General features: G+C 41.6%; 1 protein-coding gene across 15 annotated transcripts in view; it reads left to right on the forward strand.

The window, feature by feature from the left end:
* The window catches only part of DAB1 (DAB adaptor protein 1), a 4845894-nt gene that overhangs the window by 3743353 nt on the left and 1087132 nt on the right, over positions 1-15409 (forward strand). The window lies entirely within an intron of this gene.

Here is a 15409-nt window from a genome sequence, read left to right on the forward strand (position 1 = left end):
GTAAAAATCACATTTGTGTCACATGGGCCAACATATATCTTGTGTAGTTTTTACATTCTGTGAACCTAAGTTGTGAACTGTGGTTCACTTAATACTGTATATTTGTGCAGGCATCAGATACCTTGAACGCAGGAATCTCCAGATCCACCACATTCCTTTGATCAATGAGTTGAAAAGGCTAATGGCGCAGATCTGTTCACTGCAATGACAAAGGCCTTGTTTCCAAATTACAAAACATGCACTACATTCAATCTTTATTTTAGGGATGTAGCTGAAATTCAAAGACCTGCATTTTAATTGGATTGGAATTGAAACACTTTCAGTTTTTTGTGTAGTTGTAAGTACATTATTTTAAGCAAATGCTTTGAACAGATGTTATCCTCCTAACCTGGGAGAGCAATTAGGCCTCATGAAAAATGTATATGGTGCAGCCTATGAAAATAGAGTTTTGTGTAAATACAGAAAATGCCAAATGATATTCCATATCAATACTTTATTTCGAATTTACAGACATCTCAAGGTCATAAAATATAATACATAATAAAAATATAAATATAATTCACATAATTAAAATTCCTTACACATACATGGAGCTGTCTCCTTAATATCAACACTATATTTGTGTTCTCTGCATCCAGTGCCAAGGGGAAAATATGGAAGACATAATAAATAATATTTTCACAGTATATAATTCTATTAGCTAGATGGATTTGCTTTAAATAGACAACTCCTGAGGTGCGAGTAATAAATTAAGTTCAATTCAATTCAACATAATTTGTGTCAACAAAAATCATAGAACCATATAAAATATAGTTTTCAGATCATTATTTTAATTTATGAGCAATAGGTCACATAACAGAAATCTTCAATTATTTTGCATTTCAAAGGTACAAATGTAATTTAATCAAACAATATCATAATATGTAAAAGGGAGAAGACAACATTGTCTAATATATTGGAATTATGCAGTCAAGTCCCCTTGGGTTTCAGTATTATGTCCCAGTATCTCTATGCTCTTTTCAAATAGTTTTTTCCTGCATATACTACAGAATGGTGTGTAGTATTTTGTACGAGCGTATACCTCAGCGAGGGTACTTACCTGATGGCTCATTTGGCAAGTTTTCAGGTTCTTCTGTTGTTGAATATCTTTGTAATAAGGGCACAGAAACAAAAACTGCTGAACAGACTCATCCGCATTTTTACACACTTGTGTGGCTGAATGGGCAGGATTACATTTCTTTAAAGCACACATAATTGGCAAAGTGTTAATTCTTGATTTAATAAGCAAGATACATGCAAAAAGGGGCAACCCTTGATCAAGGTAACGCTCGACACCAGGTATTTCTTTTATGATATAATGTTCTCGAAGTACATTCCTGTCAACACTCTCCTTCCACTTTGGTTAACCAATCCAATCGTAGTAGGTTGATATAATATGGTGGTATGATTTCTTTAAAATGGTTTCAGAATTTAACCACACCTCTTATTGACCTATTTTAAACTGGGTGTGTCTGCCAAACCTGAAACATGATGATTTTGTCCCTACAATGTTCTCTAAAATATCACGTATTGCATCCCTGTAATGTGCTAAATTAGAATAGGTCCACAGTTTGATCCAGTAGTACACAGGTTTCAACTTTGGCTATCAAATCAATTTCTGTTCATACCAATTCAGCATACAATGCATTCTGGGGGTAGAACATGGGAGGCTTAATAAACATCTGAGGGACTTGTTTCCTGAAGTAGTTAAAGCATTGGTATCACAGTGCCCCCAGATCTCAGCACTGTCTAAAGAACTATGTCTCACATTAATATGGTTAATGCCGGTCCAATAGATCAATTTCCTTAGGTGCCTGCAAACCTGTCATAGTTGCACTATGTTTAATCATCGCAAGGTCGTTTATTTTAATATGGTCCACCCCAAACCCTTTTTGCAGTGAAATTAAGGCCTAAGTAATCTTAAAAACCCACATCCTCCAGTTGAAGGATGGCCATGAATATCAAGAGCCATTTACTTATTCAATCTTCTTTTTCCTTGAGATAACATGGTTTTGTTATAATTAATCTCTGTGCCTTTTTTCTGCTACACATGTGGCCAAAGAGATGAGCTGTTCGTGTAGCCCTGATTGAGTTTTGACGATTAGTACAGTGACATTAGCAAAGAGAAGCATGAACTTGTTTACTTTAAATCAATGAATACACTCCCCTTTGCACCCCCATCTGTCTATCTATGTATTGTCAGAATGCAGTGATACAGCTGGATTCAAAATAGATATTGGAGCACCCATTTAGGCTAGGGTTAGCTATAATTTACTATGTGGTACTCCATCAAACGCAACTTTCATTTCTACAAAGACCATATTCAGCAATGTTTATATTCTCAAAATAATTAATCATTAACACATTCATTTTGAAAACGTGCTCAATGGTACTTATACCCATTTGGAATCACACTTGCAGGTGGGTGATACATTTAATAGATTGGATCCAGTCTTCAAGACAGGTATATATAGTTCTGCCAAACATTTTACATGACAAATCAATGAGCAAAATTGGTTGATAATTAGTTACCACATCTTATTTTTCCATTTTGAATATTGGGGCGATTATGGCTTGCAACTTGGAGTCCTGAATCCTTCCAGTTGAGAGGATAAGTTTGAACCTGTGTTTGAACTATGACCCACAAATAGTTGGTTCCTCCTTAAAGAGGACAAATGGGACCCAATCAGAGCCAGGGGCCTTATGTGCTGTCTGGGACGTAATAGCTGTGTCTACCTCTGCTATTGATAGAATACAAAATATTTGTTGACAGTATTCTGTATGATCAATGTATTATTATTATCCCTTAAATCACACATTTCCACTGTATTGTATAAAGATTCAAAATATGTGTACCAGTCTCCTGTTGGTATGCATGCCTCCAAGATTCTCATGTTATTATTCAGCTGTCCAGAGACAATTTTGCAAACATTCCTTGAGCATGTGGATTTAACAGCTGAGACAAGGTTCTCCCATTTCTATGATACGTAATCTCTTTTCTTCTTTTGAATAAGGGGTTTATACCTCAAGCGAGCATTTGCTATCCCACCTCTGTTTTGAATATTGTGAGGAAATGCACATTGCTTTGTCTGCATTCTTTGTCAAACCCCCCTATGTCCGGGCCTAGGATTTACAATACTTCCTATATTGCTTCATCTGTTTGGTTAGATGACTAAAGATGTAATCACATCCACGCAATTATGGAAGGAGTCCCAAACTAACTTGACCTCTCCTGTCGGGTTCCCTATTATTTGTTCATGGTAAGGTAACAGGGTTTGGTAGAGTTTAGCAGTGAATTTCCGGGTCTTAATATTTTCCTACCTTAGTCCTTTGTGGGAATTATTAATCTGTCATTGCATATAGCAGCTACAGTCGAGAAGCCTCAAAGTCAAAACTTATTTTCCCTCTTGGTTTTGCTATGCATCGGGAAAGGTATGCCCCATATTCTGCCTTCATCATCTCCCACTTCATTTAGAGTGTTTAGGGTTTTGAATTGGAGGATTAGGTCACCAGTAATAAACATAATCAATATTCTCCTGTGTTTAGACCTATCATCCCATTCTTGCAGAGGGTTGTCTACCTTGTGCAGTGTAGTTGTATTAATTCCTGCACCACACTGGTTTTATACATTAACCACCAGCGTTGCTAGGTATGGGACATAATGAACAATGATTCCTAAATATCGGGAGCATTTGTAGGAAGTGAATTACATCTGACACACAGATCTGTTTTAATCCAAATTGCCAAGCCTCCACTGGGTCGACTATGTTTCCCCTTGTATGTTATCATACTCAAACGTGAATAATCTTTTATGGAGTCTTGTTTAAGAGACTATGTTTCCTGGAAACATAAGATATCAGAATCCTTAAGAAATTCTACTCAGACCTCATCACCCGATTTAGATCTTATACCTGCAATATTCCACGAGGTAATGAGAACCCTATCATTCCACCCAGGGCTCTTGTTAAAAATAGCCATTTTGGGAGTGAGGTCTAGTGGCGATACAGTCGGAGCGGCTAAACTTCAATCGATTGTGATGATGTTGTATGAAGGATCATCCTTGGAAGAAACCAATGTTTAATACACTCCCAATTCCTCCATTAGACTCTCACAGTTATTCTTTATTGTAATTTTGATGCACTTTGTTATGATGCAGGGTTTACAAAGTTGCACAACACTCTTCTTGAATCAAGTTACCCAATCATTCTCTCAAGATCAGGCGTAGGTGTACATTGGATCCCCTTGAAGGCAGTGTTCTATGGTCAAAATATAGAAGGCCATGTTCCCAAATCTGGGTGCACTAATACTAGACAAACATAGTTAAACTTAGCGTTTGAATAGTCAGAATAGCTGGTTGCACTAATTGTATTGCAGTGTATTATGGAGCAGCAGCCATAGAGTCTAGAATAGATGAATCGTTTTTAAGAGCAGTGAGATAGAGTTAGAGATCAGAGGAGTGTCTTGACCTTTGCAAAGTGCCAACCATTTCCTGCATTGTTGTGTTCAGGGTGCAGATGAGAGCCAGGGACATAGAAGAGGGAATTTAGGAGTGACTGTAGTAAGAGCGTAGTGAGAGGGAAAAGGAGCATAAAGAGCAGCGTTAAAGTTAGTGAAGGCTTCTTCTGTGGATGGAATGCTTGGCTCTGTGTAGTAGAAGAGAGAGTGGTGTAGGTCAGAGAGCTAATCAGGGAGTTTGGAGGAGGGAAAGGTATGCTTAGTATTCGTTGTAGTAGATGGAGTGAGTATGGACAAAGCAGGAATGGAGATTTAGGCAAAGACAAAAGAGTGATCGAAGGGAGAAGGCAGAATGGAGATATTAGAGGCAGAGAGTTGAGAGGAGATGAGAATAAGGTCAAGGGAGTTTCTATTTGAATGGGTGGGAAGAGAGTGGACAGAAGTGTGTGAGTGATAAGTAGAGGAGAGTTATAGTCAGTGGATAGAGCAGCAGAGAGAGATGGGAGGTTGAAGTCACCAATGACAATGCAGTGGTGATCGGGAGGGAGAGAGTCCATTAGTTGGAAGATCTGGATGAAGAATTGACCTATCAGACCAGGTGGTAGGTAGAGAGATATAATATGTATGCCATAGGGGCAGTGATTGTGGATATAGTATATTCGAATGAGGTAGAATCAGCAGGAGATAGGGTAGTAGGAGAGATAGGAAGATTGGAAGATAAAACAGCCCTACACCAACACCCCTGCCAGTGAGGCAGGAGAGTGAGTGGAGGTGTTTGCAGGGTCTTGAAGGGCAGCAAGGGTTGCTGAGTCAGAGCGAGAGATCCAGGTAATGAGGTCAAGAGAAGGAGAAGGAGAAGGAGAAAGGGACAAATCTGAGGTAAAGGAGGTTTTATTGCAGACAGTCCAAAGAACAATAGAGAGTGAGATGGGGAAGCATAGCAAGGGTGAGTCTGTGAAAAAGAGAGGTGCTGGGGTGTATGCGAGAAGAGGATGGGAATGGATTTAGGGTTTTGTGAATAGAAAATGTAGTGGTGCGAGAAGAAATGTGGTATTGAGGAAAAGAGATTGGTAGAGAATTAAAATTGTTTTGAGCAGAGAAGAGTGAAGAGAGAAGTAAATGGGAAAGGAAGAGATAGCACAAGAAGTGCATGGTTAGGGTGCAGCTGAGAAGAAGAAATTAAGGGTACTTACAGACAAGTAGCAGGATACAGCAAAGCAAAGGCTCATAGGTGATGAGGCAAAGAGGATGTTCTTCAGCCTTCACTCTTTCACCCTTCACTGGGACACCCCTGGCTAGACTCCCTTACAGAGTTCAAAAGGGATAACACACTCTCATCACCTGGTCGCCTAGTACATCAGTGGTTGTTCTCTCTGATATTGTCCCTGGCGTTGCTGGGATGAGGCAAATTCTTCCTGATTGGTGGTCCCAGAGGAGCCACTTGTGGCCTTCAGCTGGAGATAGGGCTGATCCAGGATGGCTGCAGGAAATTCTGTTTCCAAGATGGCCATGGGAAGTGATGTCACCAATCCAAGATGGCCACATGAAGTAACGTCTCCAATCCGAACTGGATGCAGGAAGTGATGTCACTGATCCTAGATCACCACAGGAAGTGTTGTCACCAGTTCAACAAGGGACTGGAAGTGAATTTCCAGTCAGAAAGTGAAATCAAAAACTAGAATGGAATAACACATACCCTTATTGCTCGATCGCTTAGTCCATTAGTTTTTAGTCTCTCTGACATTGTCCCTGGTGTTGCTGGAATCAGGAGATTTTTTCCTGATTGGTGTTCCCAGAGGAGCCTCTTGTGGCCTTCAGTTGGAGATAGGCCTGAGCCAAGATGACTGCAGGAAGTGATGTCACCAACCAAAGAACTCGCTCTATCTGGGCCAACCTGTCTATTTCATAAATAGACTCCAACTGCTTCAGAAAGCCGCTGCTAGAGCAATTCTCCACCCCCACCCACCCTAGGCTCATATGACCCCTGTGCTCAGACAGCGGCATTGGCTTCCGGTGGAGAAGCAGATTTTGTTCAAGTCATTGTGTATTGTCCACCATGCCTTCTGTAAGCAGGGAGCAGAATATCTCCAAGAAAGATTTCCTCAGTATATTCACTCTCGCTCACTCCGGTCTCAGTCTGATTTCCTGCTATCGGTCCTGTGGGTCAGACTGTCCCAGATAGGAGGATGTGCTTTCTCTGAGGCAACTGTGAGATCCTGGAACAAACTATCACTCACTTTATGAGCCACTGCTGACCATCTCTCTTTCTGTCGCTCGCTGAAAATGCTGCTGTTTTAGGTCCTCTGTCTCTGCTGCTGACCCTCTGCTGTCCTTAGTGCCAAGATCCCCCTGGGCGACTGTGCGCTGTATGAATAAATATAACATAACATAACATAACATAACAAGATGGCTATAGGAAATTATGTCACCAATCCAAAATTCCACAGGAAGTGATGTCACCAATTCAAGATGGCAACTGGAAGTGATGTCACCAGTCCGAAATGGCTGCTAGAAATGAATTTCCACCCAGAATGTGAAGCCAAAAACCAGAAGGGATGACACCCGCTCTCATCACCTGATCGTCTACTCCATCTGTGGTCGGTCTATCTGATATTGTTCATGGTGTTTTTGGGATGAGGCAATTTCTTCCTGATTGTTCTTCTCAGAACTGAAGTTTCATCCAAGAAGTGAAGCCAAAAACCAGAAGGGCTAATGCATGCTCTTGACAGTTGATTGCCTAGTCCATCAGTGGTTGCTCTCTCTGATAGTGTCCTTGGTTTGGTTGGGATGAGGTGATTTCTTTCTGATTAGTATTCTCAAGGGAGCGTCTTGTGTCCTTCAGCTGTGGATAGCGCTGTACCAAGATGGCCACAGGAAATAATGCCACTGATCCAAGATGGCATAGGAAGTGATGTCACCAATCCAAGAAGGCCACTGGAAGTGAAGTTCCACACAGAAAGTGAAGCCAAAAACCAGAATGGATGACACGTGCTCTCATCACCTCATCGCCTAGTCCATCAGTGGTTGGTCTCTCTGATATTGTCCCTGGCGTTGCTGGGATGAAGCGATTTCTTCCTGATTGGTGTTCCCAGAAGAGCTTTTTTCCATTGGAACGCTGAGTGCAGTCTAGAGATTTGTGTGGGGGTGGAGTTCACACCCTCATTGTCTTTTCTGTCAATCAGACCTATTTTGGTTTCTCCATGTTGGATTTCATGTCTATGAGTTTTCTGTATTACCTATTTTTTTTAAGGTTGCATGTTGCTTTTACTATGGGATGAATTCATGTTTCTTTGGCACGTGTTAATCAACTTTTGAAAGGGAATTCCTTCTGGTGGTCCTGTCTCAGACAACTACTTGTCTGTCTCGATGCTGATTTCCACATTTTGCTCTTAATTAAACATCATTATCTTGCCTTAATTTTCTTCTAAATCAAGGGATAAGGAGGTGTTGCTGCTGGTTTATTCCAGTTTGTCAGCAATCTCAGTTTTTTTCCCCACAGGGCATAAAATAAGCTTCATCTTGGACTTGGCATATCCTTTCCATCATACCACCCTTCCGTATGTGTATTTGTATTTATAACCTTTCTGATGTCACTGTCCACTTGGAACCACTTGGAACCATTGATTCAGTTTGGAAATCACATCAAGTGGTATTGGATATAGGGATTGACTCTTGGGCCAAAATATTTTGACCAATGCTCTCTCTTACTTGTTTCCACTTTGAACCACTGGAAACCATTGATTCAGTTTGGAAATTACATCAAGTGGCATTGGAAATAGGGCTTGACTCTTGGCCCGAAATATTTTAACCAATGCTCTCTTTTACTTGTTTCACATATCACTCCAATTGAGAAATCATTCCCTGCCTTTTTATTACAATATGGCTTTTGCTTGTGCCTGTTTTCCTCCCTTAGGGTATAAGTATCTCTTCTAGTGAAGTTGCTGTGGTAAGTCTGATATTTCATGTTGTATGAATTACTCCACCCAACCTTGTACTAGCATTTGTCTTGCTATTGTGTAGCCTAGAAGGAGGAGGAGGAGGGGGTTTGCTTTCATAGTTGGTTCTAGGAGGATGTGATTGGTTCCTTTCCTGAGAAACAATCTGGCTTGAATTGACCAGGAAACCTAAACCTGGGTTCACATTTCTCCTCAACGTCAGGAAAGTATATTCATAAAACAGGAAACTCCGAGAATCTATGTTCTTGCGACAAATGTGAGTCACTTTGAATTGGATCGATATGTTGCATCACTGGTGGAGGACTATTGTGTTGTATTTGAATGGTGGGTTTTCTCTTTATATTATTGTACCTAATAGCAAAATAGTAGTTTGTTGGCTACCTTATCTTTTAAAGCCAATGATGCAAGTGTCAGCTGTGGGGTCTCTTTGTTTTCGCAGTTGTGGGATTTGCTCTTTATAGATTGGTATAGCCTGAGTAATGATTGATTATAATGATCTGATATCATCCAATAGGGTGGAAGAAGGAAGTGGAAGAAGTGTGTTTAAAAGTTGTGACTGATGTTATTGACATGTTAAAATCTCTAGAAAATATATGCTTGAGTTCTTGAGCAACATCCCCGAGGAAATTGATCCTCAGCACACATTCTATGAGGCCTTTCTGGCTTCTTGTGAATGTCAACGTGGTAAAAGATACTTTTCAATTGCTGCTTTGTAAGAGGAGTATTTGGTCTTTTGGTCTTTCAGCGCAGCAAAGTAACTCTGGGGGGAAAAGAATACTGTATGTATTTAATATTATGTTGGTTGGTTCTTAATGTTAACTATACCATCATATGCGCACGGCCACCCAAGGGTATCTTGGCGCTGGAGAGATGGGCAAACTTCAAACAAGGGAATGGAAGAGAAGGGTGCAGACGCCTAGAAGAGCATTGTTTTGAGCGTTTTTCTAAAAGATAGATGGTTCGATAGTTTCCTTATTGAGGGTGGCAACACATTCCATAGATTGGCAGCCACAATGGAAAAAGCCCGGCCACCCAGCCATGTACATCGGATCCTGGGTATGATAAGTAGATCAGCAGAAGAGGATCTCAGCTGGCGATTAGGATAGTAACGTGTAAATTTAGCCTGAATAAACTCAGCGCCTATTACATAAAAAGCCTGATGGACTATACACAGCGCTTTGAATCTAATGCGCTGGCTGACAGGCAGCCAGTGCAGAAAACGCAGGACCAGAGATGTGTGGGCTCCATAGGGGGTAGCAGTAGCCTTCTGGGCTGCCAGATTTTGTAAACGTTGTAGTCGCTGCGTGAGTCCCCAGGGTTGGGCCAGTTACATCGAGTTACAGTAATCTAAACGGGATAAGACCAGAGCTGCAGCTACCGGAGGGTGGTGACGCTCAGGAATCCAAGGAAGCACCTTCTTCAGAACCTTCAGTTGGTAATGGCCTGCTTGGCAGACAGCTGCAACTTGATTAGCCATAGACAGAGAGGCTGAGAAGATTACCCCCAGGTTTTTCACTTTACTAACCAGGAGAGGGATGGGACCAAGAGTAGAAGGCCAAAAGGAAGAAACCCAAAGTTACGGGTCAGGGGGGGCACCCTACCACCAGGACCTCTGTCTTGTATGCGTTCAGTTTGAGCGAATTGTGGTCCATCCACTCACCAACGGCAGCAAGGCAACTCCACAGGCACGACACCTCAGCCTGATCCTGATCCAAATGGATCAGGATTTGGGTGTCGTCGGCGTAAGAGTAGCACTTGAGGCCATGGGAGCAGATAAGACACACCAGGGCCCAAATAGAGATGTTAAATAGAATCGGAGACAAAGACAAGCCCCATGGGACACCAAAAGTGGGATGACAGGGAATAGATAGAAAAGGTGGCATAGAGACAGCCTGCGTGCTGTCTGGCAGTAAAGAGGTGAACCAGGCTAGTACCTGACCAGATATTCCAATCTGGACCAGGCGAGACAACAGGATGGGGTGGTCGACCGTGTCGAAAGTCGCTGATAGATCTAATAAACTCAGGGCACCCACCGCACCTGAGTCCACCAGCCTGTTCATGGCATCCTGGACAGAGACCAACACACTGTTAGTGCCTCTACCAGGTCTGAAACCGGCCTGTGCAGGATCAAAGACATGGGAGGTTTCTAGTAAGGGTGAGACCAAAGATTCAAGTAATTTAGTCAGAAAAGGCAGTAAAGAGATGGGGCAGAAATTAACTAATATTTGATCTTGGGTCTGAATTCACGCCACAATTTTAATGCAGCCAACCTAGACATTTCTTGGTGGTTGGTGGTAGAAGGTAAGGGAATGGAGTGGTCATTTCAAAAAAGCCCGGCACCTTGATATCAAAAACCTTTTGAGAGTTTGTTTAATGTCATGGCATTCTAGGCTTTATTTTAGTTCTCAGTGAGACAATGTGGTGCCGTTTTTAGAAGCAGGCTTTCAGAATATAGTAATTCTTAGCCTTCAATAGTGAGAAAATATAGCATTTTCTCCCTATGCAGTATGTGTTCATTAGACTATGTAAGGCAGATGTCGACACGCGACCAAACAGGTTACAGCTACCGGGTTAATGTGAAAGCGACCAAAGAGGAATTGGTTAGGTCTAGAAATTTCACTTGGTCAATGTCCTTGGAGGTGGCCACACTCAATGAAGGAAAACATTTCATAAAACATGATTGTGATTTAAAGAAAATATTAAACCATACAAAATTGGCTATTAACTCATAATTTAGGACATCACCTGTCATACACTTCTTGATAAGAGAGTTACCCCATTCCTAAACAGATTGAGTCATCACTACTGGAGCGTCCACACAAAGATTATAGCATTGTGAGATGCATTTAAAGGCCCCAAACAGAAGTCCCTTTCACCTGAGCAGCAACATTTAAACACTGCAACCAAAAACAGCCCTGCTTTGCTTTCCGTCACATGAATGTCAAGAAGTAATACACTGCAACCAAAAACGGCCTGGCTTTTGCTTTAATTTCACATGAGTGGCAAGAATTTAAACACTGCAACCAAAAACAGCCTAGCTTTTTCATTTTGTTCATGTCAAATTAAAGAACCATGGGGAAAGGGGGGACCCCATCATTATCAATGGACCAGCAGCAACGTAAATTCGCCCATGGAGGAGGAAACAGATAATCCTGTGACCTGCAAGACAGGATTTGCAAACATTAAAAGCAGAAACGGCCTGCATGTTTGTTGCAAATAAAAACAACTTTAAAAAGCCACAATGGAAAACGTGATCACTGCTCACACAAAATATCAGGGAAACATGATGTGGGGGGGTTATCAAAGCAAATATAAATTAGGTTTCCCCCACAAAACTCTGGTAACCTGTGAAGAGACCCTTACTTCAGGGAAAACCGGTTGTGGCTGAGGCTAATGAAAGACCCACTTCCAGCTGGATATCACACCTATCCTCTAACAACCCTGCAATAAAATGTGATGCTGCGGGAGGTGTCATACTTCCCTGTTGTGCAGACATGATGACAAGAATACAGGGATTTCAAAAAAGGCAATCCTTGGTTAAAACATGACTAGAAGGTGCAAGTTCTTGTTACACACACTTTAAAGAGCAAACTGCCAATCTCAAAGGGACTCATAGAAGAAACTCTGGTCACAGGCGAGCCCAGGGTAACATATGGCTGTGAAGGAGGAATAGGCACTACTACATGTTGAACAGACACTCCCAATTGATATTTAAAGACTGTTTTAATTTTTAGCAGTTTGTGCAGTCATCAGACTTAGGATTGATCTCAATGTTATGCCATTGTTCATGTAATTTCGAGGCGGTTTTGGGGATATAAATTGCATTTACCCGGGACTTTAGGGACTGTAATGGCCAGTTAGACTAGTTTTCTGTCTGATCTGAACATGTGACAAATGTGACAGTTGGTGAATAGATGGAAAATGAAATTAGGAACATGCTTGATCATTTGCATATTCATAACTGTTGTACATTTTATGAAAATGACAGAAATGTGCCACATGGCCATGCTACATCGTACGGATTTGGCAATTGGCTTATCTAATTCCCTGTGATCAACTAAAACCGCATATCTGTTTCATATGGCAGTGGCTAGTATAATTATGAAGTACATACTTAGTTTTTGCAAAAAAGTTGTACTGAAAACAAAGAATGGTAATAAATGCAAACAGACAGATGGTGCTCTCCTCCCCTAAACCAGTCCTGACAGGGGGCGGAGAGAGGGATGTTAACTGTCCAATCCAAGTGGCAGGGATAATTACAGGGTACTCCCCCTAGATTGAAAAATTAGTGATGTCATTTTTGCTATATAATGGGGCAGTACTAGGACTCAAGACACACAAAAACCCAGGAGAAAGGAGAAGGAGGGCGGAGAGAAAGCTCCTGAGCCTTACCATCTTTGAGACTGCAGTGACCAGACCCCTAGCTCTATCTCTCCAGAGTATCCTGAGATCCAGCTAAACCAAGGCTTGTTTTGTAAGTAGCATATAACCCCAGCCCTAAATTGCATAAGTGCTATATATTTGTAGTAGTGCATCCAATATTTCCCATTGAAAACCATAATTTGCCAGGTAGTCCAGTCATCTCCCCATAGAAGAATCTCTTCTTTGCCTGTATATCCCCATTAAAATAGAAACTCATTAAAATGCTTAGTATTTTTTTGTGAGTAAATCAATTAATTTCCTCATTGAAATGCATGGTTCAAGATTTTTGCAATTCGAAATCAACCATCTTGTTCCTGGTGTTTTTATTTAATTGTTATGATCATTAAAGTATTGCCCCAAAAGTAGCATTCCCACTGTGAATTGATGTTTGGGGGTGAGCGTTGCAGGGGGGGTGTTTAACTGTAGGAGCTATCAGTTTGTGGTCAATTGTTCTTTTTCTGTTTTGCCATTAATAACGTGAATTAACTGTAATAGGAGATCTTAACCTGGTTGTTTTGTAGAGATTATTGCTTTTTGTGTTGCCACAACTTTGGTGGCTGCTGTATTTTTATTATACCCCTTTACATTGAATAATAAATTAATAAATATCTTATTGATACACACCGACCTGTTTCCTAGTCCATTGTGACACAGGGTATTTGTGGAGGTTGGGTGCGAGACGGGTTGGAGGCCTACTCAAAAGAAACCGTAGTATATTAAACCGTGACAGCGTACAGCAGATTCCCTAAAAGAATCCAAATTGTCACTCTGGTGCGTCCCCGTTTGAATCTCCCTTAATCTGGGCTTTTTTTTTAGACGTATTAACCCTTTTGTAGGAATCAGCAACTTTCAGATTCCGATATTCTTTTCCTATGTATCTTAAAACTCATTTCGGGGAAATTTGAGCTTCAGGTCTGTGGCAAACTTCTGCTACTGTTGTGTCCTTTGACATGATCGCCTCTTTTGAAATAAAAGGCATCGCTCTTAAATTGTGTCATTTGTTTATTCTTTTCCCAGGCATGTTATCTGCATGATCGTGAAAGTGCACAGGGGGTCAATAGCGAACACAGCACACTTAGCCCCACCATATAACCCCCCCCCCCCCCAGGCTCGGGGTAGAAGCAATATCACATTTTATATTTTTGGTAACACATTTTATATAGTCTGATATGCCGAACGCATTCTTTCTCTAAGAAATGGCGGAAGGGATGCAATGGTTTCCATTTCTCTTTTACGAAATGTGTTTTACTTGGTGAACGTTGAATTCGCCCTGACTGTTCCTGAACCTATGACTGTAAGGTGTATCCATGTTTATAAAGCAAGCACTTACTCACTGCACTCAGTCTGTTCTCTTGTAATTTTATGAGTTGTTTATTTTTTCCTTGCCACTGTGGAAAGGCCAGATGACAAGTTAAAAATGATTTCTACTGTAGCCAGTTGCTGTTGTGTGTGGTTTTTGGACATCTACTGAACACATATATGGAACATCGGTATTGTTGGCTGATGGTGTGGGAGGGGGGTTCCCTTTGGCATTTTTATTTAACTATTTAAACTCCCCAATGTTTTGCCCAATGGCATAGTGGGAACTGTAAGGGATCCGGTCCACTTTGGTTTCCTCCCGCGTCACCCGGCATATGCAGAAGGGATGGGACTAAAGCGCCAAAGAGGACGAATACTACAGATGGTTCCCCGACAACCACAACTCCAAGAGCGGGCACTCCGCTCACTGTACTCTTCGCTTCACGCGGAGACGCCGCTACCTTCACCCCTATCCTTACTGTACACGCGGCATTTAGAATGGGCTGCAGAATATTAAGTAGCCAGGCAGACAGACACTGGCGCACGGCCACGCACTTACAGAGAGCGCACCCACCTTCGAGGGGTTTCACATTTCAACCTCATCACAAATGGCTTGACAGGGCGGGGTGGCGGGGAGGGGGTTCATAATGAATGGATGCATCATGCGATGGCGTGCTCCGTTGCACTCACGCGCACGTGGCGTGCGTACACACCCGGAAAAGGGAAATCAGGTGAATTCTCTCTGAATGGCAAAGGTGTTTCTTTTTTGGCCACCCATGAACGCATAGCTCATTGTAACAGTGACACGCTGCTGCACGCGTCGCCATGCGGGTTGTGTGTACGGGCGGCGTTTGTAGATGGCGAATGTTCCCGGTGAGACGCGCTTCCATGGCACCGTGCCCACATTTTTGCTCAGAACAGGATTACATTTGCAGCAGTATCACTGCATGGACGTCTTGAATTCCTATGGGTACCATGAATTTGGGAAGCGAGGCAGTTATTATTATAGCGCTTAGAAGCAGAAGGATGCCCGCGTGAAACGCTACATACAACCCAGATATGATTAATTATTATTATTAATAATAATTATAATAATAATTATAATAATAATAATAATAATAATAATAATACATTCTGCTAGCTTTGAGGAGGTCCCTAATTGTTCAAGAAACAAGGGTTCGTGTTTCAAAACCAGTAGATAGTGTACAGGTCTTATTAAAGCGCCTAAAGTGAGCCAA

Source organism: Ambystoma mexicanum, chromosome 1q (assembly GCF_040938575.1).
Source record: "Ambystoma mexicanum isolate Mex_15411 chromosome 1q, UKY_AmexF1_1, whole genome shotgun sequence".
NCBI lineage: Eukaryota > Metazoa > Chordata > Amphibia > Caudata > Ambystomatidae > Ambystoma > Ambystoma mexicanum.